Source organism: Cyprinus carpio, chromosome B23, assembly GCF_018340385.1.
Source record: "Cyprinus carpio isolate SPL01 chromosome B23, ASM1834038v1, whole genome shotgun sequence".
NCBI classification, from domain to species: domain Eukaryota; kingdom Metazoa; phylum Chordata; class Actinopteri; order Cypriniformes; family Cyprinidae; genus Cyprinus; species Cyprinus carpio.
In genome coordinates, this window is record NC_056619.1 from 6,551,370 (window position 1) to 6,572,427 (window position 21,058).

At 35.0% G+C, this 21,058-nt stretch overlaps 1 pseudogene; it reads left to right on the top strand.

The window, feature by feature from the left end:
- The first annotated feature begins 5,449 nt into the window (after positions 1–5,449).
- LOC109055438 lies at positions 5,450–13,751 on the top strand (annotated as a pseudogene).
- Positions 13,752–21,058: the final 7,307 nt, after the last annotated feature.

Sequence of the window (21,058 nt, forward strand, 5' to 3'; positions counted from 1 at the left end):
TCCGCCTGTGTTTATGTTGGAAATGAAGAGCAAAAGTGAAGCCATTTTGGGTTATTTAAAACTGAGCTATTTTAGGAAATTGTGTCGCTGAATAATAAATGATAAAAACCGCTCGTTTGCTGTATAGACATAAAGGGATGAGTATAGGTGGAGTTTTGTGATCTGCAGTATCTGTGGTTGAAGAATTAAAGCTAGTCTGAGTCACTGTGTACTACAGTCTCCTGCGCTGGTTGCTACAGTGAAGCGTCAGGGTCTCCTGAGCAAACCGGTCCCAGCTCAAAAGGGCACGATTATAGGCTCACTCCTGCAAACATATACACCTTTGCAATCCCTTCAAACTACTGCTAACAGTTATATTTTTAATTGGTGTGCGAAATTGCACAGGACTGCAGTAAAAACTCCCAAGTTATCAAGGTATTTAAATGAATAACACAACAAAATAGTGTTGGGAGGTCTGGAGCAAACATTGACTCATGCATAAACTACAGCTAATAAAGGTTTTAATGAAAAAGATGAACTGTAGTCTCAGGTGGTTGGTGCGGGTTTAATTACTGTGTCTGTTGATCAAAATAATTTTTTTCTATTTTAGTTTTCATTTTGCAGGTTGGTCTTATGAATGGTTTTAAACTACCAATCTAAAGTTTTTGGTCAGCAACATTTGTTTTTGAAATATGTGTCTTATACTCACAAAGGCTGCATTTGTTTGATTGAAGATACAGCAAAGATATCAGTCCTGTGAAATATTATTACAATTTAAAATGACTATATTCTGTTGTCAAATGTAATTTATTCCTGTGGTCAAAGCTGAAATCCAGTATCAGTATCATTACTCCAGTCTTTAGTGTCACATGATCCGTCAGAAATCATTCTAATATACTGATTTACTGATTATTATAAATGCTGAAAACTGTTAATCATAACTAATACCATATATCATAATCAATAATCTAAGACATTTTTTAGGATTCTTTGATGAATAGAAAGTAAAAAAACAGCATTTATTTGATTTTTGTAATATTATAATGTTATAATGTCTTTAATGTTACTTTTGATCAAAATAATGTCTCCTTGCATTGTGTAATTCATAATATTTTTAATATTATATATATATATATATATATATATATATATATATATACTTTTTTTTTCAATAAAAGTAATAGTACACCCAAAATGAAAATTTGCTGAAAATGTACTCACCCTCAAACCATCCAAGATGTAGATGAGTTTCTACTTCTGTGAAATTTTGCATTACATCACTTGTTCACCAATGGATCCTCTGCAGTGAATGGGTGGCGTCAGAATGAGAGACCAAAACACCACTCCAGTCCATCAATTAATGTATTATGTAGCAAAAAGCTTTGTCTTTGTAAGAAACCAACCCACCATTAAGTGCTTGATCTGTGCATATGTCTCTCCTGATTCAGACCAGATGACTTTTTAACTGGAGAAAGTGATAGGACCCCCTTGAAAAAGAGATGGTGCATTTCAAGTGGTTTATGCTATAAAGAATAAAAATTTGTTGCAATTTACAATTATGAAGTCACAGTATCATAAGTGAAACCCAGTAAACAAGATCGCATTAGACATAAACATTGCAAGAATAATTAAGACAAGTCAAATTAAGTCAATTAGGTCAAACTAATGCAATGCAAACCTTTTTGTTAGCCTGTTTGTTTTGAGGGAAGGGGCTGCATTTTAAATGCTTTCCTCATAATGGCATGTTTCCTCATAAATAATTTGCAGACCGACAAAGACGACTGCAGACAGCCCTACAGAGCGAGTTAAGATGAATATAGCTGTATCTGTGTGGAGATGGAATGCAACGGAGAAGGGAAAATTCATCTTTGGATCCAATCCAATATTCAGTTATAGTTTCGGTTATACAAATAAACAAAACTAAGTATAAGTTTAAATGGACCACGACGTGACCAAGTTCAGTTCGGAAAAGGAGTCCTCTGAGATTAGCATGTTACCATTAGCTGTTTTGCCAAGAGAATCTATTTCAGCTAAACTGAAATGTCATAATATCACTATATATATAACCATTATTTCTGGCATCTCAGGAACTGAAGTTCACTTGAGTCCTGCACAACCAGATGGTGCTTAGATCCATTTGTAATGTGCCCATTAACTATAACTCCATTTGTCATGATGGGAAGACAGATTGAGGGTAAAGAGGGCTTTGCTTTCATTATTATTCCTCTGCATTCTGATTTTGAGGTGGAAAAGGAGGTAAAATGGGTATGATTGTTAGACAGTATGTAAATGAAAAAAAAAAAAAAAAAAAAAAAAAAATAGGCCTACAATAAGTGTACAATATTCCAAATCTTCTTCAAAATTCTTGTAGAAGTGAACCTCAATGCACCACTTTGAATAAGCAGAATAGAATATATTTATTAAATATTATATATTTCGATGTGTTCTTCAAACAAGGCTAATATCAGGCTTCAGAAAACTGGTCGTACAGGGGATTTGGTCTTTTTGGAGCTTACTCTGAGAGAGACAAATATATATATATATATACTTAAGTGTGAACTTAATGTAATGTTTTCAGACATTTAATTAGATCTTATTTAAAATAAAATGAAAATGTATTATAGTGTGCAATTATTTGACATTTTTTGACTTAAGACTTATTTACATCTTTATATGTTTATTTCGTGTTAGACATATGTTTTAAATGTACTTACTTGACAAGCATTTATGGTAAAGTAAACTAATAATGTAATTTCTATTTAATTGTCATGTCTTATTTATAATTGCAGATTCAATGATGACAATGTTGCAAATCAGACTACAATATTTTAACTTATATTTTAAATGTATTACTTATTATTTTAAATTTTACACTTTAACTGTAATTACACATTATGGTTAAAATTACAATCAATAGTTTGCACTTGCTTTAGTATGTTCGTCAACACGAAAATTAGTGCACTTCTTTAAGTACACTTTTTAAAAATGTATCTCACATACAATTAAGTAGCCTTTTATTTAATTAAATGTATTTATTTATTCTAAATAAATTTTTAATTAGTTTTTAAATTATTGTTTCTAAAGATTTTAAGTACATTACAAGTACACATTCAATGTAATTAAGTGATGCCAGTTGTAGTAACAGTCAAAAAAAAAACTGCATAAATATAAGATGAAAAGGTTTAAAAGAGATCAAAATAATAAAAATAAAATAAAAACAGCTTATGCTAAAGTAGCCTTTTATTTAATTTATATCAATATCAGTATTTATTTACGTATTTATTTATTTTTAAATTATGTAAAAAATATTCTTTAAAGTTTAAAAGAGAACAAAATAATAAAATTAAATAAAATTAAATAAAAACAGCTTATACTAGCATTATATTTAATTAATATCAATATCAGTATTAATTTATTATTTATTTATTTATTTTAAATTATATCTAAAAATATTCTTTAAAGTTTAAAAAAGAAAAAAAAAAATAATAAAATGAATAATAAAAACAGCTTACTCTTTCAGAACACCATAATGAGCGGGAATTTAATTGGGGGTGGTTTCAACTTTCAACCTTGTCCTCAGGACAAATCAGTCAGTCACCATAACCCCTGATCTCCTCATCTCCTTATCCAAACATCGAGCCATAACACCCACTTTCATCAAACCATCATCACATCAGTCCAGCGCTATCAATAAGGCTACATATTTGGCTCAGTTCATCAGATGGTGTTTATTTTGCTGCTTTAGTAAACATGCAGTGGCAGCCGCTCTCGATGCATGTGCACGCATCAGACACACACAGTTCATCCTCTCATGTGCACAACACAGCAACAGTCCCCCGAGAGACCTCCCTAACATACCCACTGGAACTCCACGCTACCCATTCCTCATTTCACTTTAGAAACAAACAGACATATTCAGGTCTAGCAGCAGCCAGGCCTGTATACGAATTATCACAGTTTTCTAGCAAGTCTGAGACACATATATGCAAAAGAACATAAGCTAAGATGATTCAATACTGAGTGTAAATGCATATGCCAGATTCAGAATGTTATACACTGGCAGCAAGCTTTCCCTTCTTTGTTCTTCATGTATTACATGGAGGCTCGAAATCCAGTCTTTACAGCTTCCAGATAGTGAGCGGCTGGAGCAGCAGAGATAGATGGACTCATTAGTGAGTCAGGGACAAAAAGTGCTGTTAATTACGATTAGGACATCATTATCCACATGTTAAGAGCTGAAGAGAAATATGCGTATATTAGTTCAACCCCAGTACATCAAGGTTAAATTTTGCTTATATTTAAGAGGACTTAGGTCTGTTGCTGCATGCCGCTGCTTTGTTTTTCAAAGGTGTGCTACTTGCAATCACAAGTAATTAAATAATAATGTTCAGTAATTATTTATTACATATATGTCTAAAAATTTATTTTTATGGTTTCTTAAGAAAATGTGAGTGCTAATAGATTTCTAAGTTGTTTTGAATTATTTTAGTATATGCAGTTGCTAGGATGTTCAAGGTAGTACAGGTCAAAAAGCCCATTACAAGCATCCAGATGTAGCTCAGGACACTTCAAAATATTATTATATTTTAATAATAAATGATTAATTTAACATCTATATAACAATAAAAAAAAACTTGACACAATATTTATCATAAACATATTTATTAAAATATAAAATAATTGATTATATTAACCATTATATAAATGTTTTTAATTACATTGTTGAAAAAAAACTTTTTTATATAATTATATTCACATATTAATTTTTTTTATACTATTGTAATAAATGAAATAATAAAAGGTCAGTTGGAGTGGAATACTATTTTGTATATTTTAATAATAATTATATGTAATATTTATGTAATTAAATAAAATTATAATAATAATAATAATAATAATTATTATTATTATTACATTTGTTTGGAATATTGCATATATATATATACAAATATATTAACATGTTTTACAAATGCATATTTTTAATCAGAAATGTGATTTACTCTGATAATTAGCACAGAGGAGACATGTTGTTACATTATTTTGTGTTTTTTTGTTTTGTAAGTATTTTGGATTGATAAATAAATTTTTTTTTTTTCTATTTTATACTATTTATTTTAATAAAAAGTATTTTTATACTATCTTAATACAATTTTTTTTACATGCTAATAATAAATATGTAACATTTCTATATCCAAATAATTGTATGTTATTTATTGACAACAATTATACTATGTATAAAAACGTAATGTGACAACTTTATATTTTATATAATACTTCATTATTTTATATATTTATATAAAAATCTTCAAATACTGCATATATAATATTTAAAATAAATAGATAGATATTTTAAAACATATTTCGACAAAAAGATGGATATTTGTAATAACATGTGATTGACTGATGACAGCCTCTGGGATGGGTATGAGTAGTGAGGTACCAGCAGCAGCAGCAGCAGCTGTGTTAGCGCAGAGGAGGCGCTTCCCCTTTAACTTGCCCACGCTGTACAGCGGTAAGGAGTGGTGGTGAGCAGCAGCACAGATCACTGTAGACCCTTTGTATGCGCAGCAGTGCCCAACTGCAGCCTAAACCGCTCGCTCTTACACAATAATTATGAGTAAAAGACTAAAAAGTTGGACTTTGACATGAAATGGCTCGCTCGCACCGCGCCACTCCCTAAAATTAACGAGGAGAGCACAAGTAAGCGCACGAGGGATCCCTGTGCATAAGTCGATGGATATTTTGGGACTCGGGAAGGTTGACTTTTTATTTTTTTTATTTATTAAAAAATAATATATATATAATTTAAATGCATGATTTGATACATCAATGCCTTGAGTGAAACAAAATGCGTGAATGCCTTTAGCACAGTAATGCATGGGCATGCTTTGATCATCCACCTAGAGAGAGGAACCTATTGCTGAAGCATGTCACTGCAGACACCCCGCGCTTGCTTGAAGGGGTTAAAACACTGATCACAGCCGGTGTGATGTGTTTTTCATGGGTGCATGAGCCTGGAATCTGAATATGTGTCCTGTCATAAACAAACAAAAAACCTTGTTTTCGGGCAATTGGATAACACCTTAAAAACGGACGCTGTCTTTGCGCAACGGGGAAAACAAACAAACAGCGAAATTATGACTTGGAACATCTGAAACGTGATGCTCTATGGATTTCTGCCCGTAAGATGAGCGCGTTTGCTCAACAACAAGATGTTGCCACTCCTCAGAGCATCATTTTGGCCAGCAAACTCGAGCGGCCACACGTATTCAGGCAATTCTCCTCAGTCTCTTGTGTTAAATGTTACTATCTTGTGTAATGTGAGCATGTTTGAGGCGACGCCCAACGCAAACAGCTCCCCTGTTTCTTTGCAGATCTCTGAATTGAGTCGAGACAACACTGTGAGGACACAGGGGGCGTCAGATTTTGCTGACCTTAGCATCTTCGGACCGTTTCAATGGGAAGCTCTTTGCAAATAACGCCTTAAGGGAGTCCCCTTCGCTTGGCCTCCGTTCATTTCTTTGAGACACGCTGCTGTATGTTTCCCGTTTGTCCTGAAGGCGCATACGGCGCAGCGGTTGGGAGGGAGACCGGGATCGTTGCAGTACCTGTAATGAATGGCTGCTGAAAGACACCACTGACCCTGGAAACGAGACGTTTTATTAGTCCTGCCGGTGTCATGTAAACATAATCATTTGTCAAATGATTTCTCTGGCGCTTTGGCGACTCTTGATGCTTGCAGGTAAGCTTGCGTAACCTACTCTTTGCTTATTGGAGTTGCACTGTCTGTGGATGTTGAGCTGACTGACTTTAGTGGAAGCTTAAAGATGTTATTTGAATAGCACACTGAATATGTTTAATTAGTCACACTGCAATGATTCATATGTTTGTCTGTGCTTTAGATTGACACCCCCAGCTAAAAAGAAATCCTAAGCCAGCCTATAAGCTGGTTTGCTGGTCTTAGCTGCTCTCTCAGCCTGTTGGATGGTTTTAGAGCATTTTTTAGCTGCATGCTCAGACTGAGTAACCGGCTGGCCTAACGGCTAAACCTTCGGAGCAACAGCTTAGGCAGGATGGGAGACCAGCTTGAGACCAGCCTCACAAACTGTGAGGCTGGTTTAAGCAGTAGGGACACTGGCTGTGGAAAAAATGCACAAGAATATTCTTATATTGATCAGAATTTGGTTATATTCTTATGCACACATTAAACTGATATTAACCACATTACCGATATTCGGGTTTCTATAAATCTGAATAAGACATAGGAAATGCCAAATTATCCAAATTACAATTTTGGGTCATGCAAACATCACCTGACTCCAGATATTGCACATTTTCTTATAAATGCACATGTAATTCTACATGATACTAGATACACACATCTGTAAAAAGTCATGCTATTGAAGAAACACATTAATGGAGCAATGCGGCTATGTGATCTTCCTAATTCATTACATTTAAAATAAATTACTGTCTAAAATCATTGCAAGAGCTTCTGCAGTATAAAGAAAAAAAAATACAGCAATACTGCAATTATTTTACAGCATGTAAATGTCTTTTTCCAACTCCAGCCCTAAATGGTATACACTATCCAGACCTTAATTGGAAAATGATGTGCATGTAAACGTAGACATATGTTTTTTAGATATATTTGTCTTACTGATGGGGAACTAAGATAGAAGACAATGTTGCATTTCTTCAACTGTCTATCTCAAGCAGTCTTGCTGTCTTGGCGAAATGCATTTGGGGAGGTTTTGAAATATCTAATTATGATTTAAGTGCACTCAGGCTGTTATTAGATTTACATTGCATAATTGAATCCTATGAGGAATGATACAGTCTTGCCATGGCAAGTATTGATCTACTTGGCAGATAAAAGCAACTACAATGTGTAAAGTGGTCAGGCTGACTTCTCCAAATGATTGATATATGTTTTTAGATACCCTGGTTTTCTAGAGCCATAATTTATGTGTATTTCCTCAGCAGCAATGCTTTGGGTCCTTGTGCAGTGCTTTGAAGTCTCTTCACTTTCATTTTAGATTTGATGGTGTTTGAATAACTTGCTATATTAGTTCCAAAACAAAATGAGTTGCAAATGCATTGTGTTGAGGAAGCCAAATAAACTCACAGTAGAGTAGAATAAATGCATATCTGCTAAGCACATTTCATTCTTGCAGTGAGCATGTTGAAAGCATGTTGGCCTAAGTAATCTTTTCTTCTGCTTTATATTTCTTTCAGTGTTTGCAAGAGGGAGGTGTTAAGGAGTGAAAGGAAGCCCTCAATTTTTAGAGGCAACACCATCGCATCCTGACCCCAAACTGCAGGTTGCATTCGTTTACAGCATGACTGTTGCCACAGGCGACCCAGTTGATGAAGCCGCAGCTCACCCGGGTCAGCCACAGGACACGTATGACCCGGATCCAGATCATGAGTGCTGCGAAAGGGTGGTCATTAACATCTCTGGCCTGCGCTTTGAGACACAGCTCAAAACTCTGTCTCAGTTCCCAGAGACATTGCTCGGGGACCCCAAAAAGCGAATGCGCTACTTTGACCCTCTGAGGAACGAGTACTTTTTCGACAGGAACCGCCCAAGTTTTGACGCCATTCTCTATTACTACCAGTCAGGCGGCAGGCTGCGGAGGCCTGTCAATGTGACACTGGATATTTTTTCTGAGGAGATACGTTTTTATGAGCTCGGGGAAGAAGCCATCGAGATGTTCAGGGAGGATGAAGGATTTATTAAGGAAGAGGAGAAACTCCTGCCAGAAAATGAGTTTCAGCGGCAGGTGTGGCTGCTCTTTGAGTACCCCGAAAGTTCAGGGCCTGCCCGGATTATTGCCATAATTTCCGTAATGGTCATCCTCATATCTATAGTCAGTTTTTGCCTGGAGACCCTTCCGGTTTTTCGCAGTGAGGACCTGGACCCACACAAAATTCCCTTGAGCTCCAACTCAACAAAAAGTTACTACTCCTCCTACTTTTTTGATGACCCCTTCTTCATCCTGGAGACCTGCATCATATGGTTCTCCTTCGAGTTCCTGGTGCGGTTTTTTTGCGTGTCCCAGCAAAGCGGGCTTCTTTGTCAATATAATGAACATCATTGATATTGTGGCTATCATACCGTACTTTATCACCTTGGGCACAGAGCTAGCAGAGAAGCCAGAGGATGGCCAGCAAGGGCAGCAAGCCATGTCGCTTGCCATTTTGAGGGTCATCAGATTAGTACGAGTCTTCAGGATCTTCAAACTGTCCCGGCACTCGAAAGGGCTGCAGATTCTTGGGCAAACACTCAAGGCCAGCATGAGGGAGCTTGGGCTTCTTATCTTCTTTCTCTTTATCGGAGTCATTCTGTTTTCAAGTGCCGTCTACTTCGCCGAGGCGGACGAGGCTGACTCGCAGTTTATTAGCATCCCCGATGCCTTCTGGTGGGCCGTGGTCACAATGACGACAGTAGGGTACGGTGACATGGTTCCAACGACCATCGGAGGCAAGATTGTGGGATCCCTGTGCGCTATTGCTGGTGTACTGACCATTGCCTTGCCCGTGCCCGTCATAGTCTCCAACTTCAACTACTTCTACCATCGAGAGACGGAGGGCGAGGAACAGGCCCAGTACCTTAACGTGACCAGTGTCCCCAAGATAGACTCCTCGGAGGATCTGAAAAAGAGCCGCAGCGGGTCAACCATGAGCAAGTCTGACTACATGGAAATTCAAGAAGCTGTGAACAACAGCATAGAGGACTTTCGAGAGGAGAACATCAAGACCGGCAACTGCACCCTAACCAACACAAACTATGTTAACATCACCAAAATGCTTACAGATGTATAACTGCTTTGAACTGCCTTGACGAAGAAGGTGAGATAAAGTAGGGGAGTGCACACCCCCGGTTTTGAAGGCTTCAGACGCCTCATGCAGGAGTTTCAAGATGGGAGAACTGAAATGCAACCATTTGAGCGAAGGATCAGTAAAGAAGACCTCTCCATCATTCCATCCCCATTCCCTGTCGCAAGCTCTGGAAAACTTGATTGTTGGGGGACGTTGTTTTGCATCCTCGTGTTCAGTGTCTGCATGGAGTTTGTCTTTTCTGTGTGACTGTTCTAGTAGTTGTTCTGCTTGCAACAGTAGCAAAATCGTAGCCTAATAGATGCAAGCGTAACATAGAGGGACCAATTCCTGACTCCCATTCGCCCATTCACTGCCAACCTGAGGACCCCTTGAGTGTATTTGTACCTGGGAATTTTGTCGCTCCAAATTGATTAGTGGCTTTAAAACATGGAGGAGTTAATGTATATTTGTGAAGAATCACCATGGAGGATGTATTTCTCTGTGAATGCACAAACGCTGCCTGTCCTGCCAGCCGCAACAGCACACCATGTGCGGTACCTAAAAATGTTACATTCCATCTTGTGACGGAGAAATATGTGCATGACTAATCTTGGGGGCCTGGAAAGCCGATTAAACTGCCCCTTTTCTTTATCTCTACGACCCCCCCCCCCCCCACCCCCTTTGCTGCCTAGGATCTCAGTGAGTCCCATGTTAGAGTAAACAGACCTGAAAGTGGAGTGGAGATTGTTTTGAATTTGCCTGTTTTTCCATCATCGTCCTTCCACTATACTGCATGTGCAGCTGCCCTCCATTGCATCATTTCCTCACGTCACTTACTTTTCCCAGCATTGTAAACTTCCCAGCATTCCATGTGTATGAGAAATGTCTTTTGTAACAACGATCTACCCCTACAAGCGCCTGACGGTGGGCTGCCGGAGTGTAGATATTTTACTGTGACATTGCAGCCAACAACAGCAAAACTCAATAAGTCAGGTCACCAAAGATGAAGTTCACTGCCATTATTTATTGCATTTTTATGTTCTTTTTACATTTTAGTGCCATTCCATGGTGCATCCTGCTCATGATATGATGCTGGAGAATTTGGATAAAACTTGTGTGAAAATGATGCTTCCTTGAATAGCTTTTGTAAGAGATAGGAAATATTCTACTACTTTTGTGGTGCATGTCTGAAACACATTCTTTGTAGCATGCATGTACTGTAGTAAGAATGATACTTACAAAACTAGAAATAAGTATTCATAACTTTATCAATATAAATATTTTTCTCTGTGAGATTAACGGTATGTGCAATATTATAAATGCTTGTTTTTGTTTTAAGGTTGCAAGATTTTGCAAATAGTTTTCTGTGTTGGTAGGCTAATACATTAGATATAGTGTAATAGCCCACGTTCAGGGTTGAATTCCATCAAGGTTGTTAATTTCTTAAGTTTGGAGGGAGAGTGAGATGCACCAATTAAAACAAGCATTTCAAAGCACCACATTTGGATATGGGGGAGATCTAACTCTGCAAAATCTCAATTCCTGATTTAATAACGAGGGATTCTCATGGTTTTGGGGTTCATTTGACACATCTAGTCTGTAGCTTATCCTCATAACTAAAGTTGGTTCTCTAGCATTGTCTGTTGCATTGATGTTAAAGACCTCATGAAATAAAAAAGGACTTTTGCCGCTTTTAATCCAGTTCGGTTTAAGGCCACTGAAATGCTAGCGTTCTTTATTTTATTTTTTAAAGTATATTAAGGTATAAGTATAAATAAAAGCCTTTCTGAGAAAAACAGTCAAAATACTGATTATATCATCTATTTAGGGGCAAAAATATTTATTTATTTTTTTATTTTTATTTTTTTTGGGGCTGATTTGTCTGATTGAGTGTTCCCAAGAATGAGAAAGTCTCCTTCTTCTAGTGCCAACTAGTTTTGGCTGGTTAGTCCCCAGTTAGCCCCTGCTGGTAGATAATGTAACTACACTGTAATGCATATGCAAGGTATATATCCCCATTAAAATGTCGCCATGTGTATTTATAAAATAAAAAAATTTTAAGCATCAAATAAATCACATAAAATAACATTTTATTTTTTTTTTTCTTTACACTTGCAACTAATTTTATTTATTTATTTAATATGTATTTATTTCTGAGAGCTTTTTCTCTCCAGTCTTTAGTCATGGCATTGTTTTTGTAAAACCATTTCATGGGGTCTTTAAAGTGGGAAATAATAGCAGAAAACCTTTTGTTTTGAAATCCAAGTGGTTCAGGACCTATGCAATTTATAGTTAAGAAGTAAAAAAAGCTCTGGGAACTTAACATTCGTACCCTACCACCCCAGTTTAAACACGTTGAATTGCTCAAGGTTTTTCTCAGAATTAGATTCTTTCCACTGCCAAAATACTTGGCAGATCTCCCTGCCACTATGTTTGCTGTTATTCTGGCCGAATGAGATGTAGGCCTCCGGCCACCGAGGCTATGCAAATTCTCTCCGAAAACTCTGAAAGCCTCTCAGTGAGGCAGTACTGCCATATCCAGTAGCGTGGTGCACCATTCACTCCACCCTTTCCAAATGCAAGACTTCCTAACCTAATAACACTTTTACTTCCCCTGCCCAGAGCTTCAATGAGTGAGGGTTGGGGTTTGAACCTATGCTAAGCCATGCTACCTGCTTTCACCAGTTCTAAGAAAATGTTTAGAGAAAGCAGGGGTTGCTTAAGAAGGTCTCAGAGACTTGGAAAAGTGAGTGACATATTGCAGCCATTACTTTTACGTTTAGCCTTAATGGACGGGACACTGAAAAGTCAAGAACTGGTATCAAGAATGTAATAAGCCACTTAAAGTCAACACGAAACTGTTCACCACCCATTTTATTTGTACAATGTAACATTTTTCTCAGCAAAATCCGATATTTGATGAGAAAAAATGTTGGAAGTTGAAATTAATTGATTAGAGTATGAAAATGACGTGAAAGTAAGATAAATTTGTGAGGCGTTGACTTATTTGTCGTAGTTTAAGGCATTTATTCATACATAAAATTATTTTGCATCCATTCCATCATCATTTTTTTTTCAAAGAAAAGCCTAGTTTAGAACCATAGTGGATTTTTTCGTCCTCCTCTCATATTTACCGATTCCATCGCATGCTGTTTTAATGACTGTATACCCTACATAACATACGCCACTCTGAGGATGCTTGTCAATCGTTTCAGGAAAACATACTTTCTCTATGTTATTTTGCTTTTCCATGTGCATTGTTGAATGCATGCAGAAGCCCTTTTTTAATGGATGTCCATGCAAAGGATGGTATGCAGTAATTGGACAAGCCCTTTTACACTGGGCTACAAATCGTCTTCGAGACGAAGGAATTCTTAATAAGATGTCGCAAGCGTTTAGTAGCGAAATACGCCGAACTGATGCTCTCAAAGTATCGTATTTAATAGTGTCTCCATAGCTGCCTCGTTCTGTCTGAAATTGCGAATATATTTTGAAATATATTCACTGTGACAGTCAGTCTGTACATTTGTAATACTCTATAGATTTCGAATACTTTTAACGCTTATATACAAACACAGCTTTGTGATGATACTTTCGCAGAATCTGCTGCTTTCATTGTTGTCTTAACACAAAAGCTCTAGCTTTATAAAACACCTCTGCCATGTAACACAGTTTCTTAATAGTCGACAAATTCACAGCTGCAATTATATCCTTTAAACCTTATCCAAATCTAGATGTATTGTAGTATTAGTAAACTTCATATACGTTAAGCACAAACACACACAAAAAAAGAACCTCGAACTGTAATTATCATAGAAACTTTGCCTATTGATTATTGCGGTATATAAATGTCTCAGCAATCAAACGACGCCTTTATATCTAATCAGTATTCAACTGAATGTCATTACAGGCTTTACTGTTCACATTCAGGCATGATTTATGGATTTTGTGTGTGTATATATTTGTTTTTATAATGTACATGCAATATGGAAATACAGTGTGTGTATATATATATATATATATAAAAAAGACCACATTTGCTATGAACATGTACATGCAATATGGAAATAATGTACATGCATATAGAATAATATATATAGCATATATATATATATATAGAAATAGAGGTATATATTATGGGGTTTGATGGAGGTGGGATTGAGGATGGGTGGATTGATGATGAGAAGAAGATTGTTTAGGGGTAAGATGAGCAGATGTGATTCAGAAATAGAGGTGTTTTGGGGTTGATGGAGGTGGGACACTGCACTGCATCCGGTTTGTTTAAAATGTTTTCCAAATCCAGTTGTTTTGGACCGACTGTCTGCGCTGCAGTGTTTAAAGTGACTGGATCTGTTTGTTAAGACACTGTAGCCAGTCTCTAGTAAAGTGTATCTATATTGCTCTCTATGGTAATGACTTTAGCATTAGCATGATGCTAAGCTACTTTCTTTTATAATGGTGTATTGCATTCATCCAATGCATTCATTTACTATGTCACATATAATAAATTCCACATAGTTCATTACATGGAGAAAAAACAACAACAACATAAAAATGGTTAACCTGAATTATGAAAAAACATTGAAATCCAATCTGACTATTCATACCCTTGTGAAAAAGAAGTGTGCTTAATTGTATTATATGTGTACTTCAAAACTAAAGAGTGTATTTTTACACATCTACACTTGCAGAAACGATATCTGCGCTTGTAATAATATCTGAACCTACAGAAGAGATATTCATAATATTATTAATGTCTGCACTTGCAGATATTATTTAGTATAAGATAAAAGAAATACAAGTGTTAAATAGTTTTAAGAAGTGCACTTTGTAATAATGTCAAATGAAAATGTTACAATTGTTTAAATAATTGATTTAATAATTGTTTGTCTTGCTTTAAAGTACAATGTGTTGTCTAACATACTAAAGCACATGTCAAGTATTCGATTATAATTTGAACTGTAGTATGTTATTTGAAATTGATTTAAAATGAATATATTTTAAGTGTAATCAATTGCAACTTTATCCTTAGAAAGGTGTTATAACAAATCTATTTAAAAAGGTTTAATGGAAATGACTTTAATGACTTTATATATACATACACACACACTTAAGTATGTATTACTGGAAATATTTATTATTTCCATAAGTCCTACTCTCTTAAAAATTATGCTAAATTGTACTTCTATTTATTGAAACTCGTTTCCAAAAATCAGATTTTAATCAACCAACTTTCATTTCATACGACCTGTGAATGTGATTTGGATCTATTTTAAGCTATTACATGCTGAAAAAACGAATTTTTGCTGCCTGTGTGAACAAGGCCTTATGAAACTATGAATGGCAAACCATTGTCTGCTTGGAAAAGCACGCTATGTTTCTGTGTAGCAGCACAGCTCTCTCCGCTGTCTGTGGAGATACTCTCGATGTCAACAGGTTGATGGATAATGAACTGTGCACTTCAGCGGATGAGCTGAGATATTAGGTGTTGGTCTGCATGTGTCTATGTGTATATGTGATATTGTCCCCACATTATCATCCAGGAGGCCTGATCTTTTATTTCTTGTACAGACCTTTTGTTTTCTAGGATAAAGACAAAAAAAAAAAAAAAAAAAAAAACTGAGCACAATAATATAACAAAGAGAAGAACCAAGAGATGGAGGACTCGATACATTCTCTGGATGTGATAAATGTCGTGCACTTTACAAGGACCACTGGACGCTAATGCTAAACCTAAAAGACAATCTTGGAAAGAGAACAAGAGATTCATCTTTTCCTTCCAAAAGATTATAAATGTAAAGAGATCTATCAATAATGATTATGAGGATGAGTATATTATAAATCATAATAAGCTTACAATGACTTGTGATTCTTTCTGTGTCTCTTTAATTTTGGGATGTTGGTGATGTTGGTTGATTCATTCATCAAACTATCAGTGGTTACTGGCTGATTCATTGGTTTTAACAGTCTTTTATCTCATTTTATTTTATTTTATTATTCACATGCTTAATATCACATGACCTAAAAATAGTAAATCTAGATTTTTTTCCTTTTAATTCAATATTACTTTTATAACCTTATCTTAATGGTATGTATGTATGTATGTATGTATTATGTATTTATTTATTTTTCACATGACCTAAAAATAGTGAATCTAGATTTGATTTTTTTAAATTCAATGTTAGATTTAACCTTCTCTTACCTTATTGCCATATTTAATTTTATATTGTTTTGTTTTTTTATTTATTATTATTATTTTATATATTTTTATTAAAATAATGAACAAAGAATAGTGAATCTAGATTTACTGTTATGAATCTAGATTCAGTATAGACTATTTTTAGATTTTTTTTTTATTTGATGTTGGATTTAACCTTATTTTATTTTATTTTTCACATGATCTAAAAATAGTGAATCTAGGTTGTGTTTGAGATGCAATGTTGTATTTTGCAAAATGGCAAAATTTTATTTTATTTTATTTTATTTTATTCACATGCTCAATGTCACAAATTAGCTTTTTAAATAATGAGCTCACTATTATAAATCTAGATTGAGTATGGACATTTTTTTTTCTTTATTTGATGTTGGGTTTATTTTTATTTTATTTTATTTATTTTAAATTATATGAATTATATATATATATATATATATATATATATATATATATATATATATATATATATACATACACACACACACACACACACACACACACATATATAATTTTAGCTATTATATAATTATCATTTTATTTTTTTTATTTTTTTATTTTTTTTTATGTTATTCAGCAAGTTGAAATGGTGTCTAAAGTGGACGTAGTTTAAGAGTTTCTGAGAAGTTTTAAAAAGCCAGTGCTCTTTGCTGTACACCAGGCCATTATACATCTTTCTGTTGCTATTGAACGCTAGCAAGCAGAAAGATCTGTTCAAATGCATTGTGTTGTGCTCCTAAGTAAAGCAAAATGCATTCTATGTTGCACAGAGAAAGCAAAGTCATCTATTTATAATCCACTCCTTATGAGGCGATGCATAACCTGTGGGAGAGCAAACATTTCCAGCTTCCCGCGACAGGCGAAGATCTCACCTTCCACTGGCCCGTCTCTCCCATCTGTTCAACTCAGCTGCTCCAAACCTGCCTAACACCATTACCACCCCACTGTCAGCGCCACAGGTTCTTACTCTGCTGCAGACGCCTCTGTTCTCCTGTTGTTAGTGAGGAGGGCCGACAGACCGTCTGAGATGAGATGGCATGAAGTAGACAGGAGTCCTAGCAGCTGCTGGCTATTGATCCAAAAACGCCATCTGAGGGAGAATCTGATGCTCAGTTCCTGAGTCATTACATCATTATTAGAATATATTAGTTATTTTAGTCATTTATATTAAGGGTTATGATGCTTTTACATTCAGTATATTATTTTAAAGGATAATAAGTACTACAAACATACAGTACATCACAGTACATTGACCTACAAATAGGCCATATATTAATATTTAACTTGCCCATTCACTACATTTTAGGTGCAATCCATATGCTAATAAAGCACCAGCTAATTTACACTGCCTGTCCCATTGAGACACCCCTGTTTGGTAACTACTTGCATTTGGCCAGTGGAAGTAGGACAGGGAGCTGCTGGGATCTGCAGCCTTACAGCTAGATGTATGCAGAACAGAGTCTGTGAGAGCAGGTAGTTTCTAACACCTTGCTAATAGCAATTCATCATCTTGTGCTCCTTGTTAGCTGAGCAAAGACACCGGCTAGAACCCTACTGAAGGTGTGAGTGATGATCTGATCATAATTAATTACAGCCAGTGATGTTAACTACAACTATTAAAATAAATTTTGTCAAATGAAATAAAACTGCAATAAAAAAAATTAAAAAAAATGAATTAAACAATTAAACCTATAATAATAATAATAAACTTAAAAAATAAGAACTGATAAATAATTTTAAGTACTGAAATAAATGAGACTGACATTAAAATATAATTTAATCTCTATAGAAATATTAAATACATGTTATAAATAACAAAAATAAATATTTATAATTATTTATATAATATATACAAGCCTCGTTTATTAATCAATTTATTTATTTATTTATTTATTTATTTAATTACCATGAGTGCAGGATTAATTTCTCTTCCATCTTGTTTTGATTTTCATGCTGGCACTGCTTATGTTAATGATACACAATTTGAATTGTCTGGTAATTATTAGTTAAGCTTTGAAATATTTAAAAAGTCGTATGAAGAACTGTTTTTAGGAATAGGGGGCGCTGATGAGCACCATTCTTTTAACTGTGTTAAATGTGTGTCCAGTATAGTGCAACAGTAGGGTTTCAAAACTTAAAATGAATTTTATCCGTTGGGGAAATGATTTTTAATGATAACATATAAATCGTTTATAACAAACCTACTGTGATAATATTGTTAATTGATGTTATATGCTTTTGCCACCATCCAGCATGATTTCAATTTATGTTTACAATAAGCATGTTAAGGAGAGGAATCACTGCATTGAAAAACACATTTTTTAAGGTAAGTGGTTGCAAACACTTTATTGTAGCTACATTAAAAATAAATAAATAAATAAATAAAAAGTTGAAAGTTAGTCAACTAATGTGGCTAAAATAAATTGATTGCAACCACTTACCTTAAAAAATAAGTAAATTCAATTAATAATTTTTCTTCAGTGTGGTGAAAACTACATTACCCATGATTCTGCAAAAAATCCACCAATCAGAGAATTGCAACTAGCAAATTAAAGCAAATTAACTCTTTAGTGCCTGCCCACTCCCATGAAGCTCTGTAAATAATGTAAATAGTCGGTCTCCATCACTAAACATATATATAATGAATAGTTTTAATGTTTTAAATGCAATTATGTCTCTCGCAATGCTTTGTTTTGTAGTTTTTGTCCACATTAAGGCTGCTGAGTATAAAGTCATGTACCATTGCCTTTTTGTCTGCTACAAGTTTGTAATGTTGTGATTCACCTAGTGGCTGGTTGGGTTGGTCCATGGGTTATAACTCTTTAACAAAGACATTTTTAATGCTTATGGGGGAAAACGAATGTGAGAAATACTTCCAGAACCAAGTCCATTGAAAAGTGGGTGGGTACTATTGCACTCTATTGTTTCAAATATGCAAATTAGCAGCATCTTAATTGATTGAGTGCTTGACCAATAGGGTAGCTTGCTGCATATGCGTGGCCATTCAAACTTTAAAATTTTAATAAAAAAAAAATATATATATATATATATATTAAATTCAAATTTTATATCTCTTGCTTTCTTTGCCATGTCACTCAGTGGCCACACTAGCGCCCCCTCAATTAAAGCAGGTGCATGACACCCCTCTACAGTGCTAGAAAAACTGTCTTTCTGCATGCTGTCTTGGTCATGGCTCCACAGAACCGGCATATAACCCTAATGCAGCTGCTCAAGATTATTGTGAGTCTGGTGAAGAAGTGCAGAAACCACAGTGGATCAATATAGCTTCGGGTCGATGGTAATTGATAAAGACTCTGGCCTTTACTCCCCTTTCACCTCTAGCACAGCAGAAGAGTAAGTGATAGCTCAGACAAACTACTCTTCATTTCTGCCTGTGACCCAATGCCTTAGTACAACAGAAATGTTTTGTTTGGATGTGGAATTACAATGTATTAAATTAATGTTCACTGTAGATATGTTTTTTGCATAGCTTCTCAGTTTGGTTGAGATAGGATGACTTGCAGTTAAACCCAGCATGTAACTTTCCTGTATCTATAAATGTAAGGTGTTTTTAATTTTAGTTCTCCAGATACAGAACAAAGGATCAGACATATAATAGGATCAGCATAATATTTCCTGGCCTATATATTTAGAAGCATGTTCTAGGAATATTTAACTAAATTTATAATGCTGGATAAATAATCTTGTCATGCATATACGAAAAAAGCTCAAAGATTAATACATTTATTTATTTAATTTTAGATTCTGTAAGGCTCTTAATGTTTCTTTTCTAAACACTGATACTGAAGAAAGAGCACTGATGAAACTAATATTTTGCTGTAAACCAATTAAAATATATAATGTCCAACCCACTGATTGTTTGATTTATGCATTTTTTTGTTTCTTTTAACCTTTTTTCTTTTTTCTCTTTTTTTTCATTTTTTTTTTTCATTTCTGCCACAGAATAAAAAAAATTAAAAGGTAGTTGGGATTTTTTATCTCACAGTTCTGACTTTTTTCTTGCAATTCTGATTCAGTCTTTTTTATAAAAAAAATTAAAAGGTAGTTGGGATTATATTTTTTACATTTACATCACACAACTGCAAAACAAAACAAAACAAAAATTTGTGGTGGAAATAAGCTTCCAAACTTTCCTCAACAAGACTGCATTGTGTATATATGCTTTTATAAAGAAAACTTTTATGAAACTCAAGTTTGGAGAGAAAAAGCAGACAGCAGAGCAAAGTAGAGAGTGCTACACCAGAGTGGAAATTGCTAGAATAAAATATTAGCAGTCATTGACTGCTAATGGTCACTCAGCACAACACCATCCACTTCAGCTCTAATATGCATCCGAGAGCTCAGTGAGGAGAGAAATGCAGAACACACCTCTTAATGGATCGAATTAGACATGATGGATTGTGTTTTTCCATTGTGAAAGAGTCTGCATTGAGAAGATAGGCACACTATCAATATCCTGTCAGAGAAACACTGAGGCTGTGAAAGGTGGAGGGGAGGACTATGAGTCATTTCAGAAAAAAAATATGCAATGTCATACAGGTTTGTTTTGTTAAGTTGTGAGCTTTTCCATCTTTTTTGATCACCATACATGGGAAAACTGGCAAAGATAGAATGAATAAGAGAGAAAAATAGAGAGCAAGTCATCACAGAAGAGCGTATGCTGCTGTAAAATATTCATAGGCTAGGATATTTTAGGACCCCTCCTGTCTGCTGGGATGAGATGAGAATACATGAAATGATTTTGTGCCGTCATATTCTCTGTCACACACTGTAAATCAAGACCTCCTCCTCCCGAAATGAGCCAGACCAAACATTTGTTGTGAATTTGTGTGTTTATCTGTTTGAACTCTGCTGATGCGGAGTGACATTTCAGCAGGCCTCAACTCCTGCAACCAGTAGGCCAGAATATACAATACAACACGCTGCTATAAATTCTCATTTCTTAGAGGCTATATTAATGAAGAGAATAAAAACAGCATGAAAACAATGGATGTTCCACATTTATTTATCATTGTGTTCTTT